Source organism: Balaenoptera physalus, assembly GCF_965194825.1.
Source record: "Balaenoptera physalus genome assembly, chromosome: 16".
In the NCBI taxonomy this organism is placed as follows: Eukaryota; Metazoa; Chordata; class Mammalia; order Artiodactyla; family Balaenopteridae; genus Balaenoptera; species Balaenoptera physalus.
Window position 1 is genome coordinate 26,170,552 of NC_138898.1, and position 12,463 is coordinate 26,183,014.

Genomic DNA, 12,463 nt, shown 5'->3' on the forward strand with positions numbered 1-12,463 from the left:
CCTCATGCATCTAGGCCAGTGCAAAGCCCGACAGTGGTCACAGTGGTTTTTTAGGCCACTTTCACCCTCCCAGGGCTCTTGGGGATGACTCAGCCCTGGAGAGGAGGGGTCGAGGCTGCTGGTCACCACGTGTCATGGTCAAGGTCAGGGAGCCTGAGCTTGAGCACCCCATCTACCCTTCTTCTCCACTATGGGGCCCAAGGGCTTATGGGAATCTCTAGGTGGCCTGGAAGGCTGGCCCAGACTCTGGGGCCCCTAGAGCCCCCTCTACCCTGGGTGTCTGACCACCACCTGCTCCTGCCGCTTGCACTGGCAGAGAGCCTCCTGCTCTGTTCAGCTCTCAGACACTGGTCCTGGGCAGTTCCCTGGGACAGGGCTCCAGGAGGATTCTGTCCCCAGCACTCAGCCCTGAGTCCTTTGAGCCCCTCAGCTTTGGCAGTGGGTCTGGAGTGGGAAAGAGGAGGAAGGGGAGGCCTTGTCCACCCCGCCCAGAGCTCAGAATAGCAGAGCTCCTAGCGACTCCTCCCTTCTTAACCTGCCAGCTTGTCTGCTATCAATGCCACCAACCAGCCATGTGGCCAAGTGAGGGCATTGCCTCCAGAAGGTCCCCCTGCAACAGGAGGGAAGTTCCCGGATGGCCATTCCAAGTAGCACAGATATGTCAGGCATCATCCTAGGACACTTGAGACCCTGGGCTTTGCAAGGGGGCTGAGAAATAAAAATGACAATAATAGGCACCCTTCGTGGAGGACTCACCCTGCTGGGCCTGGAGATGGGAACTCACTGTACCTCTCCATGTCCTCTTCTCCCGGCAGCCCCGTGAGGGAGGTGCAACTGGAGGAAACGAGCGGGACGAGGCCTCGTGTGGTCACGCAGCTAGAGAGCTGCAGAGCGGGAATTTGAGCCTGGCTGTCTAGCTCTGGAGCTGCTGCTGGTGGGTGTACGGGAAGGGAAGGGCTGGTGGTGATGGGGTCTGTGGCTGTGCGCTAGGTCCCTCCTGTGGCCCCTGTGAGAAGCTAGGGGAACACGGTCTGGCACCTCCACTGCCTCCCCTCATCACCCTCCTGGACAGAGCTGGGCTGGAGCAGGAGGTAAACGTGGATGCCACCCAAGGAAGGACATTCTACCAGTCCAACACTGCAGGACTGAGCCCCCGTCCCAGGAGGTACGCAAGCCGGGGCGGGGGGTGGAGTTACACGAGAGCCCAGGATTCTTTGGATTCTCTAACCTGGTTTTAGAGGTGGCTCCTTCCTCCTCCTCCCTGAGTGGTCCTCAGCCCTAGACTGTCTATTGAGTGCCCCCCACGGGGAAAGTTGTCTCTTATTTGAATCTTTTGAATCACCAGGAGGAGCTGCCTAGCTTTCCAGACGCAGCTGGAAGAGATTTAGTCACCGGCACCTGGTCACCCTGCCAGCGCGGGGCAGGACCAGGGAAGCACCCAAGAGAGGGGAGCAGATGCAAGGGTCAACCTGGCTTGGGTGCGAATCCCCCTCTGGCTTCCGTGCTGGATGACCTCGGGCAAGTTACTTCCCCTACTTGAGAGCTTCTACTCTCTTCCGTAAAATGGGGGGAAGACAGCCACCTCCCTGGAAATTCAGTGGGATGTGCAGTGCACAGGGCCTCAGGACAAAAACCGAGGAGCTGAGCGAGACACCTCCCTCCGCAACACTTCTACTCCTGCACATCGGCGCCTGCACCACCTTCACCTCCTGAACGTCCCCCTCGCCCTCTGCACGCGGCTCCAATCCGAGCATGCTGCTCCCTGCTCCAGCCCTGCAATGGCTCCCGTCTCACTCAGAGTGACTCCAGACTCCTTTTCATGATCTGCAAGGCCCCGTCTGCCCGGCGGACCTCCTCTCCTTCGCTGCTCCCTCAGCTCCCTCGCACCAGCCACTTTACTGCTCCCTAAACGCTGGCCTCACCCCGCTCCCCACAAGGCCACTGTCTCAGCTGTGCTCCTGCCTGGAACTCTCTTTCCCAAATGGCCACCCAGCTGACTCCTCGGTCCTGCAGGTCTCTGCTCAGACGTCACCTTCCCTGAGAGTCCTTCCCTGATCGTGTGTCCTAATTAACTCCCTGTCACCTCCCACCCAACATTGTCTTTCCCACCCCCTGCTTTTAGCACTTAGTGCTCTATCGATGTGATTTGATTATTTTTACTATTCTGCCTCATTTGCTGCATGTGGGGTCCCTGACGGCAGGCACCATGGCGGTCTTATCCCCGCTGTGTCCCCAGCACCCAGCACAGCACCTGTCACACGGTAGGTGCTCCATAAACACAAGCTGATGAGTGAAAGCACGCGGGAAGAGTGCTGACACCCTGAACGACCCGGCGGCAGGGACAGCACAGGCTCAGACGCTCAGAATCCGGGAACAAACCAGGGTGCTTATCTGCAATGGGGTGCTGATGCTGTGTGAGGTCCATTAAAGATGAGCAGGGGCTGGCGCTGCCTGGCTTCCCCCAAGTCACCGAGTCTGGGGTCAGGGTTGCACCAGCAGCATTCTGCAGAACGTGGTGGCTCACCCACAAACAGGCAGGACAGAGACAAGTGTTGGAAAGTGGGAAGCATGGGGTCCAGCCAAGTCCCTCTCTGGGCCTCAATTTCCTCACCTGCACAATAGGCACACTGCCTCCTGCCCTTTGGCCTCATCTGATAGATAAAAAGTAGGAAAGGCCTCTGGAGAAGCAGAATGCTGCCGTTTCTCACCCAGGAGAACTGAGGCACCACAGGCCAGGTCTCTGAGAGAGAGAGCCCTGAGCTCCTGCATGCAGGGAGCGCCCAGGCCCTGGGGGCTTACTTGGACAATCTTTGTGGTGACATCACCAGCTTGATACCCAAGACTTTGGGGCTGGCGGGGCCCAGCTGCCCTGCCCAGCTCCTGACAGCCTTGAACCTGCCAAGTCACCTGCTGATTTAACAACCATCTCCACTGCTCCATCAACCCTCTTGGAACCACCAGCACCCCATGTCTGAACCAACGCCTGCAGTTTGGACGTCACCGGCCTTGTCAACATTTCCTGTGCCTGAACCTGTCGAGAAAGACTGTATTACCCAAGTCTCTGCCTTCTCTAGCTGCGGGGTGGGGAGCAGAACAGGCTCCATGAGGACCCCTAGGCTCCAGAGTAAAACCACCTCTGCCTGTTGAGAAAGAAGCATCAGCCCTGTTAGTGGCGGTTCATCCCACCACTAGTACCATGTTCCTTTGGCCTAAAACCCTGTGCCTGGTCTGTGCTGCTCTCAGTCGCTCACACCTCAGTGGGGAAGAGTTCAGCAGAGTCCTTCCTAAGAGTCACTGAGACAGGGATGGTGAGAGAAGGAACAGGAGGGCGGGAGGGCAAGGATGTCCCCCACAGCCCTCACCACCTTGAGAATGAGCAGCAGGAACCACCAGCCATTGGACCAACTCAGCAGCCGCTCCACAGGGTGCACATCTTCATGAAAGACCAGCCCTCCTCTGGCAGCTCCCTGGGGATGCCCAACACCATCTCCTTCAGCACCAGGGGCACTGAGCTGGCACGGAGTGTACCGCCGCGCATCAGCTGCCATCCTCAGCCTCTGTGAGAACCCAGAGTCTCTGTTGCCTGGCCACGCCCCCTCCCGTCGGGGAATTCAACCACCAACCACTTATCCCCATTATATAAATGTGGGAAGTGAGGCTCCGAGACAGTCAGACACTTGCCCGGGGTCACACTAGGCGTGAGTAGAGAAGCTGGGATTTGAACCCAAGTTGGTGCAGCTCTGGAGTCCATATTCTGTCGAGCACCAACTCAACCCTGAGACACTACTGATTCCAGGGTCCTTACGGGGCCCCCTAGTCCCTCACCCACAGCGAGTCTAATACCTTAGAGAGCCAGACAAGACCTACAGAACTCCTCTGAGCCTCAGTTTCCTCATCTGAAAAATAAGGAGCTAAAAATACCTACAGAGGGAATTCCTTGGCGGTTCAGTGGTTAAGACTCGGTGCTTTCACTGCCATGAGCTCAGGTTCCATCCCTGGTCGGGGAATTAAGATCTCACAAGCCACATGGTGCAACCAAAAAAAAAAAAAAAAGAAACCTGCAGAGGCAGAGTCCATGTAATGTGTTCAGTCGAGTATGACAGATGCGTTTTCCTCCTTAGTGACGTTTCTTCCTGCCCCCCTCCCTCCTTGGGACTACCTTTCCCACTCACCTTCTAGACACCTGGAAACCTTTCACCCCCTCCCAACCCCCAGGCAGAGCCCAAGGGCCCACTTACCAAGGCAGCGAACATCCTGAAGATGACTTTCTTGAGTGAGCCACAGTCAGGGTACTGTTGAGGACAAGCCAGTGTCATTGTCTGCAGGGTCCAGGCCCACCTGGCTCAAATCCCTGCCTTTTCCAGGCCAAGAAGACAGGGCACTTGGCTGCAGTGACCCCCTGGCCCTGGCTAAGAAGGTCATTGACTTTGTGGGTTCCAGCACAGCCATTCCTTTGGGCAAGTCTGTGAACTACCTCTCCTCTTAGTAACTTAATAGTTTTCTTTAAAATGACGATTTTTCTTTTTACTTAAATAAATTTGTTTTTAAAGGAAACTGTATCTCCCTAGTGTGAATGGAAAATCGAATCGTTCTCCAGAAATAAAAGGCAACTGAAGAGTTAATAAATTTCCTCCAAAATGTAATTAAATTGTAGCTGGATGCTGAAAGCCTGACCTTCTCTCTCTCTTTCTCTCTCTATTTCTTTCTCTCTCTCTCAAAAAGGACAAGTAATGAACATCAGAGCTGTTTTTGTTTTTGAAGAATTGTCAGCACCAAACATAGATTTCCCCGGTTTCGTGAGAAAGATTAAAGGAAAATGGAAAATTGATACCTCTAGCTCGTTTGATCAAGACAAAAAAAAAGAGAAGATACAAATTACCAATATCAAAATTCAAATGGGACATCCCTACAGATCTTACAGACATTAAAAGGAAAATAAGGGAATATTATGAACAACTTTCAGCCATTAAATTCAACAATTTAAATAAATATGACAACTTTCTTAAAAAACATAAATGACCAAAACTGACTCAAGAAGAAATAGAAAATATGGTCATTTATTAAATTTCAAGCCCAAATGTTTTCACTGGTGAAATCTTTTGAACATTTAAGGAAGAAACACAAATCCTACACAAATCTTTTAAACAAGAAAACTAAAAACAAATATTTGCTCTCACTGTAAATCAATTATTATTTAACCTCATGTCCACCTAAAATCACCTCACATACTATGTTTGTTAAAGATCTTCACTCTGGGAAACACTGATCTAATTCAAGCCCCCCATGGCAAACTGAGGCCCGGAGATGGACAGGGCTTCCCTGAGGACAACCAGCATGACTGTGGCAGAAATAGGCATGAAACCAGGACTCCTTGTGCCTTTTTTTCCTGTAAGTCTACCACTGGGACAAGGATTCAGGAATTCTGAAAAGTGAACATGCCAGACCCTAACAGGCAAATTCTGTCTGGGCCTCAGTACTAACAGTTTCTACCAGAGGCAATGCTTGACCTCTCTGTGAACCCCAGGCCTGTGAAACCAGAGTTAATCCCCCTTGGGTGTGTGAGCATTCCAGCCTGGGGATGGAGGTCAGTGCAGGGAGCCAATGTGCCATCAGTCAAGTCACAACTCCCCTCTGAGCCTCAGTTTCCTAATCCATAAAATGGAGTAGTCATTTTGCCTGGTAGGGGCCATTCTGAGGCTCAGACAAGACTGCAGCCATTAGGCTGTGTGAAGAGGCTGAGTGTTCTCAGCAAACATCAGAGGGGCTTTGGCAGTCACCGTTTCATGGCTGTATTCCTCATGTCGATTTCCCGCCCTCATGGGTCCAGCTCTGGCAGTGCCACATCGCTGTTTATTCTCCCTGTCTTGATGGAATTCTTTCCAAAAAGGATAGAGCTCCTCCAGTCACATAGAGAAGTCTTAACCCCTTCCCCACTGAGCTGTAGGACCATTTTCCACCTACACACCTGAGTTCTGCTTTTAGTGTGTCCTGCTCTACAGTCAACACACCCTTTCTCTCTGAGCCTCCAGCCTTTCACCCACAGTACCAATGATGATAATAGTAACAGCTCACAATTTGGGCATTAGGTACCTTCGGAGAACCAAAATAATGTGCTGACCAAAAACATAGACTATTTAAAAAGGAGAAAAAACAGAAAAATAGGCTCTGCAGCCAGTCTTCTTCCTGGGTTTGAATCCCAGCCCCATCACTAACCATCAAGATACTTCTCTGTGTCTCTCTGTGCCTCAGTTTCCTTATCTAGCAGGTTGGGATAATATTAGTATCCATTTCTTATCATTGTTGTGAGGATTAAAAAAGACTGTAGAATGTTTAAAGTCTTTTGAACAGTACCTGCACATAATAAGTGGTCAATAAATGTCAGTCACTATTATTAATGCAGAAGCAGGATAGTGGGCTGGTTAGGAGTCTGACTACTTTTTAGCTGTGTGACCTTAGGCCAGTTATTCAACCTCTCTGAGTCCCATGGTTGTGAGGGTTAAATGTGGTCACACCTGGCACAAAGTAACTACTCAATAAAAAGTATTACTTTTCAGGCACTGCGACAATCTCAATGAATTTTCACAACATCTCATGAGGCATGTCTACCCAGCCCCAGTGGGATAGAGCTCCAGTAGCCCACAGTGGTAAGGTGTTTTTTAATGAATCTTTACTGACTGAGTGGACTGGCTTCCTGTCTCTCCTCTAAATGAAGACACCCCTGAACTGACTTCAGAGCAGAGTTGGCCTTTCAGGGGATGAACAGCATGGATGGCTGAGTTTAACCTCAAGTGTTAACTGAAGTTGGTTGGAAGTGGCTGCCTGGGAAAGGATTCTGAAGCCACATCCAACTTCAGCAAGAAAGTGCATGATCCATTAGTGATGTCTGCAATGGGTGAGAGGTGGGAGGGAGGTAGTACACATGCCATCTATTTGTCCACACTTCACCCTTGAACAAATAAAATTTATGGCCTGTCAACTTTAATATTCCTTAATGCTGTGTGTTAAGAAGTAATGACTGGGAGAAGGTTGGGTGAAGAGGTTTCCATCCAGTTCTACTGGCTCCTGTGACTGAGTGAGTGAAGGGAACATTGAGGTTGGAGGGGCCACACAGGATGGGTGCTTCCCCCTCAACTCCTCAAATCAGAGGCCACTCCTTGGAACTCAGAGCCTTGCTGCCCTCTCTGCAAAGGGAAAGAACTCATGGGACAGCGTCTCCATCCGCCAAGCCTTCCCTTCAACCCTCCATACATGCCCATCACCATAAGGTGTATGCCCCAGCCCAGAGCTCAGGGGGATTAACGCTCTCTCAGAGAAAGTGAGTGACTTACTCAAGGTCACCCAGCACGCTGGAAAGCTTGGACAGCATTGTGAGGCAACAGAACACTCCCTTTACCCTGGCCTTTGATCTTGCCTGCTACAGGTGGGGGTCTCCTGTCACAGGGAATCTTCCCACAGTTTTTCTGTCTCCAATGTTCAAGGGATCCCCACCCAAATGCAGCACTCCCAAATCCTGAGCATCTCAGCCTGGAAGAGGCAGAAACACCTGACATCCCTGGTTGGAATCCTAGCTCTGACATTTCCTGGCTGGGGGTCCCCGGGCAAGTCATCACCCTGTTTGAGCCTCAGTTTTTTCATCTGTAAAATGGGGATAGGTGACCTACCTCGTAGGAAATTTGTGAGAAAATGTGTGTAAAACATCTGGCAAGTTGGAAGGTAGTGTCACCCCCTGTCCCACCCCCCAATAGGCTCCAAGGAGAAGAGCTAGAGGTTCCCCACCCACCCTCAATCCCCTCCAGAAGCCCAACTCCTCTCCCAACGAAGGAATCCTGTGTCCTGCATCTTCAAAGCGGGCTGGGTCTGAGGGGATCTCCCTCCACAAGGGGGCGCTCCCTCCCCAGCAGGATTGCCTTACCCGCCCTGTTTCTACCCCAGGATACACACAATCAATGCAATATCAGCTTCCCAAGGGGAAAAGGTCATTGAATGTACCCATCAATCGTGAGACATCCCAATTTCTGAAATCTTTTTAAATTGCTTTTTTAATACAGTTCTTTTTTTTAAAGATTTATTTATTTATTTATCACTGCATAGGGTGTTAGTTGCAGCATGCGGGATCTTTTGTTGCAGCACATGGGCTTCTCTCTAGTTGTGGCGCCCAGGCTCCAGGGCACATGGCCTCTGTAGTTGCAGCACGCAGGCTCTCTTGTTGAGGTGCACGAGCTCAGTAGTTGTGGCGCACGGGCTTAGCTGCCCCACGGCGTGTGGGATCTTAGTTCCCTGACCAGGGATTGAACCCACATCCCTTGCATTGGAAGGCAGATTCTTTACCACTGGACCACCAGGGAAGTCCCTTTAATACAGTTTTAAAATTATGTCTGAGAATTGAGCAAATCTGATAGTGTTTAAAAGCTCTTGAAGTAAAAAGAAAAAAAAAACAAAAAACAAAGCTTTTGAAGGAAAAGCAGCCCAGAGCCACCCAGAGCCGCCCAGAGCTCCTCTCCTGCACACCTCAGGCCCCCCATGGCCAGCTCCTGGCATCAGTGGCTGCACCCTCTGGTCTAGGATACCAAGTTGCCCCTCTCTAACCCCAGGTCTCCAGGACCTCTCCTGCCTCCAAAGTCCACCAGCCAGAGGGCACTTTTCAAGACCCCAATGAGATTGTGCTGCACCTTTTATTAAATGCCCCTGGGATTCCCAAGAGAAAAAAAGCCCTGTGCGACCGGCAGCTCCAGGCCTCTTCCCCACGCCCCCTCCCTCCCTCTGTTCACTCCCCTGAGCCACACTGGCCCCCTCCCCACTGTCTGAAAATGCCATTTCATTCCTACCTCAGGGCTTCTTCCCTGGCTGTCCCCTCTGCTGGAAGACCCCTCCCGACTGCCCCCGACAAACACCTGGCGGTGCAGGTCTGGAAACAGCTGTCACGAAACCCAGGCACCACTGTTCACCACAAAGCCCCACTGTGACAGTGGGCCAGGCCTCTACCCTCCTGGCCGCAGGCTGCCGCCTCAGGAGATGGACTCCTGCCCTGGGGGCGGGTGACGCACTGCTCTGGATCTGCCCTCCACTCCCAGAGCACAGGGCGCCGATGCTGCAGTTCCCACGGGTGAGCTCTGCCACACAGAACACCCAGCAGCCGCCGCATCCCCATGGGCTCCACAGTCAGACCCTCAGAACAAAGGGACCCCCAGCCCAGCTCCCAGGCCCTCCTCATTGCCCCACCCTTATTCCCCACCACCGGCCAATCCAAGGCCTACCCACCCTTCCAGACCCAAGTCAGGACACACTCAGATTTCTGGGAATCAGAAAGAAGCCCAGATTTCCAGAGCCAGTCGGGTCCTCAAAGTCCCCAGGCCACTTCCTCTTCCCAGCAGCTCCACCAGAGGCTTGGGGCTCACAGACAGGGTTTGCAGTCCCCCACTGGGGAGGGACACTCCAAAATCTAGCCAGGGCTGGCAAATAGAGGACACCCAGCCTCAGAGAAGGGAAAACCGGGGTGAGATCAATCTCAGATCTCCTGGAGGAGGGAGACTTAGAGCTGAGAGTCAAGATTATTTCTTGGACAAGTAGTTTTCCATCACCTGTGATGTGACAAGTACTGTGCCAGGCCTGGGAACCGTGAAAAAACAGACCTGGTCCTGCCCTGGGGGAAGGGGGCACAGTGATAAATAGATACACAAAGAAATACTGTGATGAGAATAAAGTGGGGCAGGGGTCAGAGAGTGCGGGGGTGTCAGGCATTGAGGGGTGTTTGAGCAGGGCATGGAGGAGAGGTCCTTTGATCCAGGGGAAGCCCTTCTCAGGCAGAGTGGACAGCAAACACAAAGGTCCTGGCTGGCGCTAGGCTTAAAAGCTCCCTCCTCCAGGAAGCCATCTCGGATGGCTTCTCCTTGTCCCCACTGCATTTGCCTACTGTCCCACGAGCTCCACGCCTCCCTCCGGATGCCCGGTGCTTGTGCTCAACGAGATAATCTGTTGGATAAACCGATGAAAATACGTATCCACACTGCAGAGGAGTGATCCGTGTCCCCAGTAGGAAAGGGCTGGGTGTTCCTCGTTCTGGAGTCCCCAGGGCCCGGGACAGTGCTTGGCATATAGCAGGTGCTCAGTAAGTGTTGAACAAGTATGAAATACAGAAGTGGGGCCAGAAAACAAGGTCCACGATGGCTTCTCTCCGAGGACAAGCTGGTCCCCACACTCCCCTTGGTGCCCTCGTACCCCATCTCCTGGTGGAGAGACACCCACCCTTGGTCCTGACCCCTCAGCCACGCTGGGCCCAGGAAACCATTTCTGCGCCACTGGAGGTAAATATCTCTTCCTTGCTCTGTTAGCAGGATCTTGTTGGGGCCAGAGAGGAGGCGTGTGCCTTCCTCTTCCTTTCAAGAGCAGCAGGGCGACAACCCTAGATCCTGGAGAAGGTGACACCAGGAAGGGCTGAACGCGGCCATCACAGGCGAGGTCTACGAGGAATTGCAGTGACGGGCATTTGCTCATCGCATGAGGAATTCTGCATTTGAGGCTTGAATGCCAAGGGTATGAGTTGTGTGATGTGAGTGGATGAGGGAGTGAACGAGTGGGTGTGAGTCTGCCTGTGAGTGAATGTGAGGGCATGAGTGTGTGTGTAAATGGGTGTGTGCACAAGTGCACCTAAAGACAGACAAAAATCTAGACGAAGATGTACCAAAATGATCTCTGGGAGATAGAATCCAGATGGTTTTTACTGGTTTGTATGCTCTTCTGTAATTTCCTAATTTTCTATACTCAGCCTGTGCTACTTTTAGAATCAGAAAAGATCTAAAACAAGTAGTTTTTTAAGTGATGCAAAAGGCAGAGAACAGATGGAGAGGAGACAGGTGTGGCTCCACGGGCAGCTGGGCCTGGGGAGGGAGTGGAAGCTGGAGGGGCAGGGGTGCTGTGGGGCTCAGGGAAGCCCAGGGGGACCCAGAGGCGGGGCCTCTGACCCAGGCTCCTCACACACCCATTCCTGTGTGACACTGGCCTCCATTTCCTCATCTGCATTCTAAGCTGCTTGTGACCCTGATGCTCTGGAATTATCTCCCCGACATCCCACAAGGGCCTGGGCCAGGTGCAGGCAGCAGGAGAGACAGGGGTCGTTGATGTTGTTGGCCAAGTTCAGCCCCACTTTTCAGCCTGGGGCCTGGGATCGTGCATCTTGGGCACCTGCAGCCTCCCGTGGCCAGAGACGAATTTCTATGGCTGGCCGCGGCCTCAGTAGGAGGTGGGACTCAGATTCTACAATTATTTTCTAAAACATGCCAAAACTAAAACATGTGGGCAGATGCAGTAAATGTTGTAACAGGGCTGGGTCCACTGACGGGAGAGTTCACTGAGTCCCAGAGTCAAGCGGAAGCTTCCCCAGAGGTCAGCATGTCCAGGCCCCTAGTGTCCAGCCAGTGGGCCCTGAGTCAAGGTCTCGGGTCCTATAGGGGACCCTGAGTTGCCCTCCAGGTCAAGGCTGTGCAGAGGCCTTTAAGGAAAATCCCTCAAGGCCTGGTCATTGCCACATCCCCAGGTCCCACCATACTCCTCCTTCATACCTTCATACCATACCCTTCCCTTCACCTCTGGACACAGGCCTTGGCCTTGCCACTGCTTTCACCACCACCCTATCCACGCACCTCCCCGCTTCCTGCGTTCCCTACCGCAGACACTGCCCGGATCAGGATGCAGCAGAACGATCGGAGGCTTTGGCTCAGGAAAACCTGGGTTCGAGTCCCAGCTCAACCAGTTTCTAGATATGAAAACTTATGGCTCCCTGAGCCTCCCTGTTAGAGCAGCTGAGCCTTGGGGCCCTTCTAGCCTTTATACCCTGAGGCTCCCAAAGGCAGTGGGGTCCAGAGACGCCTGCCACAGGCCTGGAAGCCAAGCATGGTGGAGCATTGAGGTAACTGCCCCAAATGGGTGCAACTGAACAGCGGCTCGAAGAGTGAGCCGTGGGGTCAGAGCTCTACAATCCACCCTCCTTACCAGGCCAGGGACCATTGTTCAGGACCAGATTTTGACAACTCTGCCAGGAAAACAGCCATCCCAGCTTGCAGACTGAGCCCCTGATAAATCCGCCTCGTCAGAGGGGAGCCTCTGCCAGAGACAGCCAGGCCAGAGCCCTCAGACCAGGCAGGGAAGCTCCTCCCCAAGGGGCTGCAGGATCCTCTCTGTCTGCCTTTGAATTGCTGAGGCTCAAATGCAACAAAAACCCCAGTGGCCCCTGAGAAGAACCAAGACTGTGGCAGAGGAGCCTGGACCAGAGTCGGGCGGAGGGCCAGGTCTGCCACTGGAGAGGCTCAGACTGACGACCCAGGTCTGGCCAACCTGCCCGGCCCCCAGCCCCAGCTGCCCCCTGTGCTCAGAAGACCCACTCTTCACCCCTCACTTCCTGCACTGCAGGTCCCTGCGGCTCCTGTAACTTCCCTGATCATTTGAGGGGATCTATGGATTGGAGGTTGGT

At 53.0% G+C, this 12,463-nt stretch overlaps 1 pseudogene across 1 annotated transcript in view; it reads left to right on the forward strand.

Moving 5' to 3' along the window:
• Window positions 1-12,463, forward strand: part of LOC309646191 (small ribosomal subunit protein eS24 pseudogene) — a 143,199-nt pseudogene that overhangs the window by 112,591 nt on the left and 18,145 nt on the right. The gene's annotated exons all lie outside the window — the stretch shown is intronic.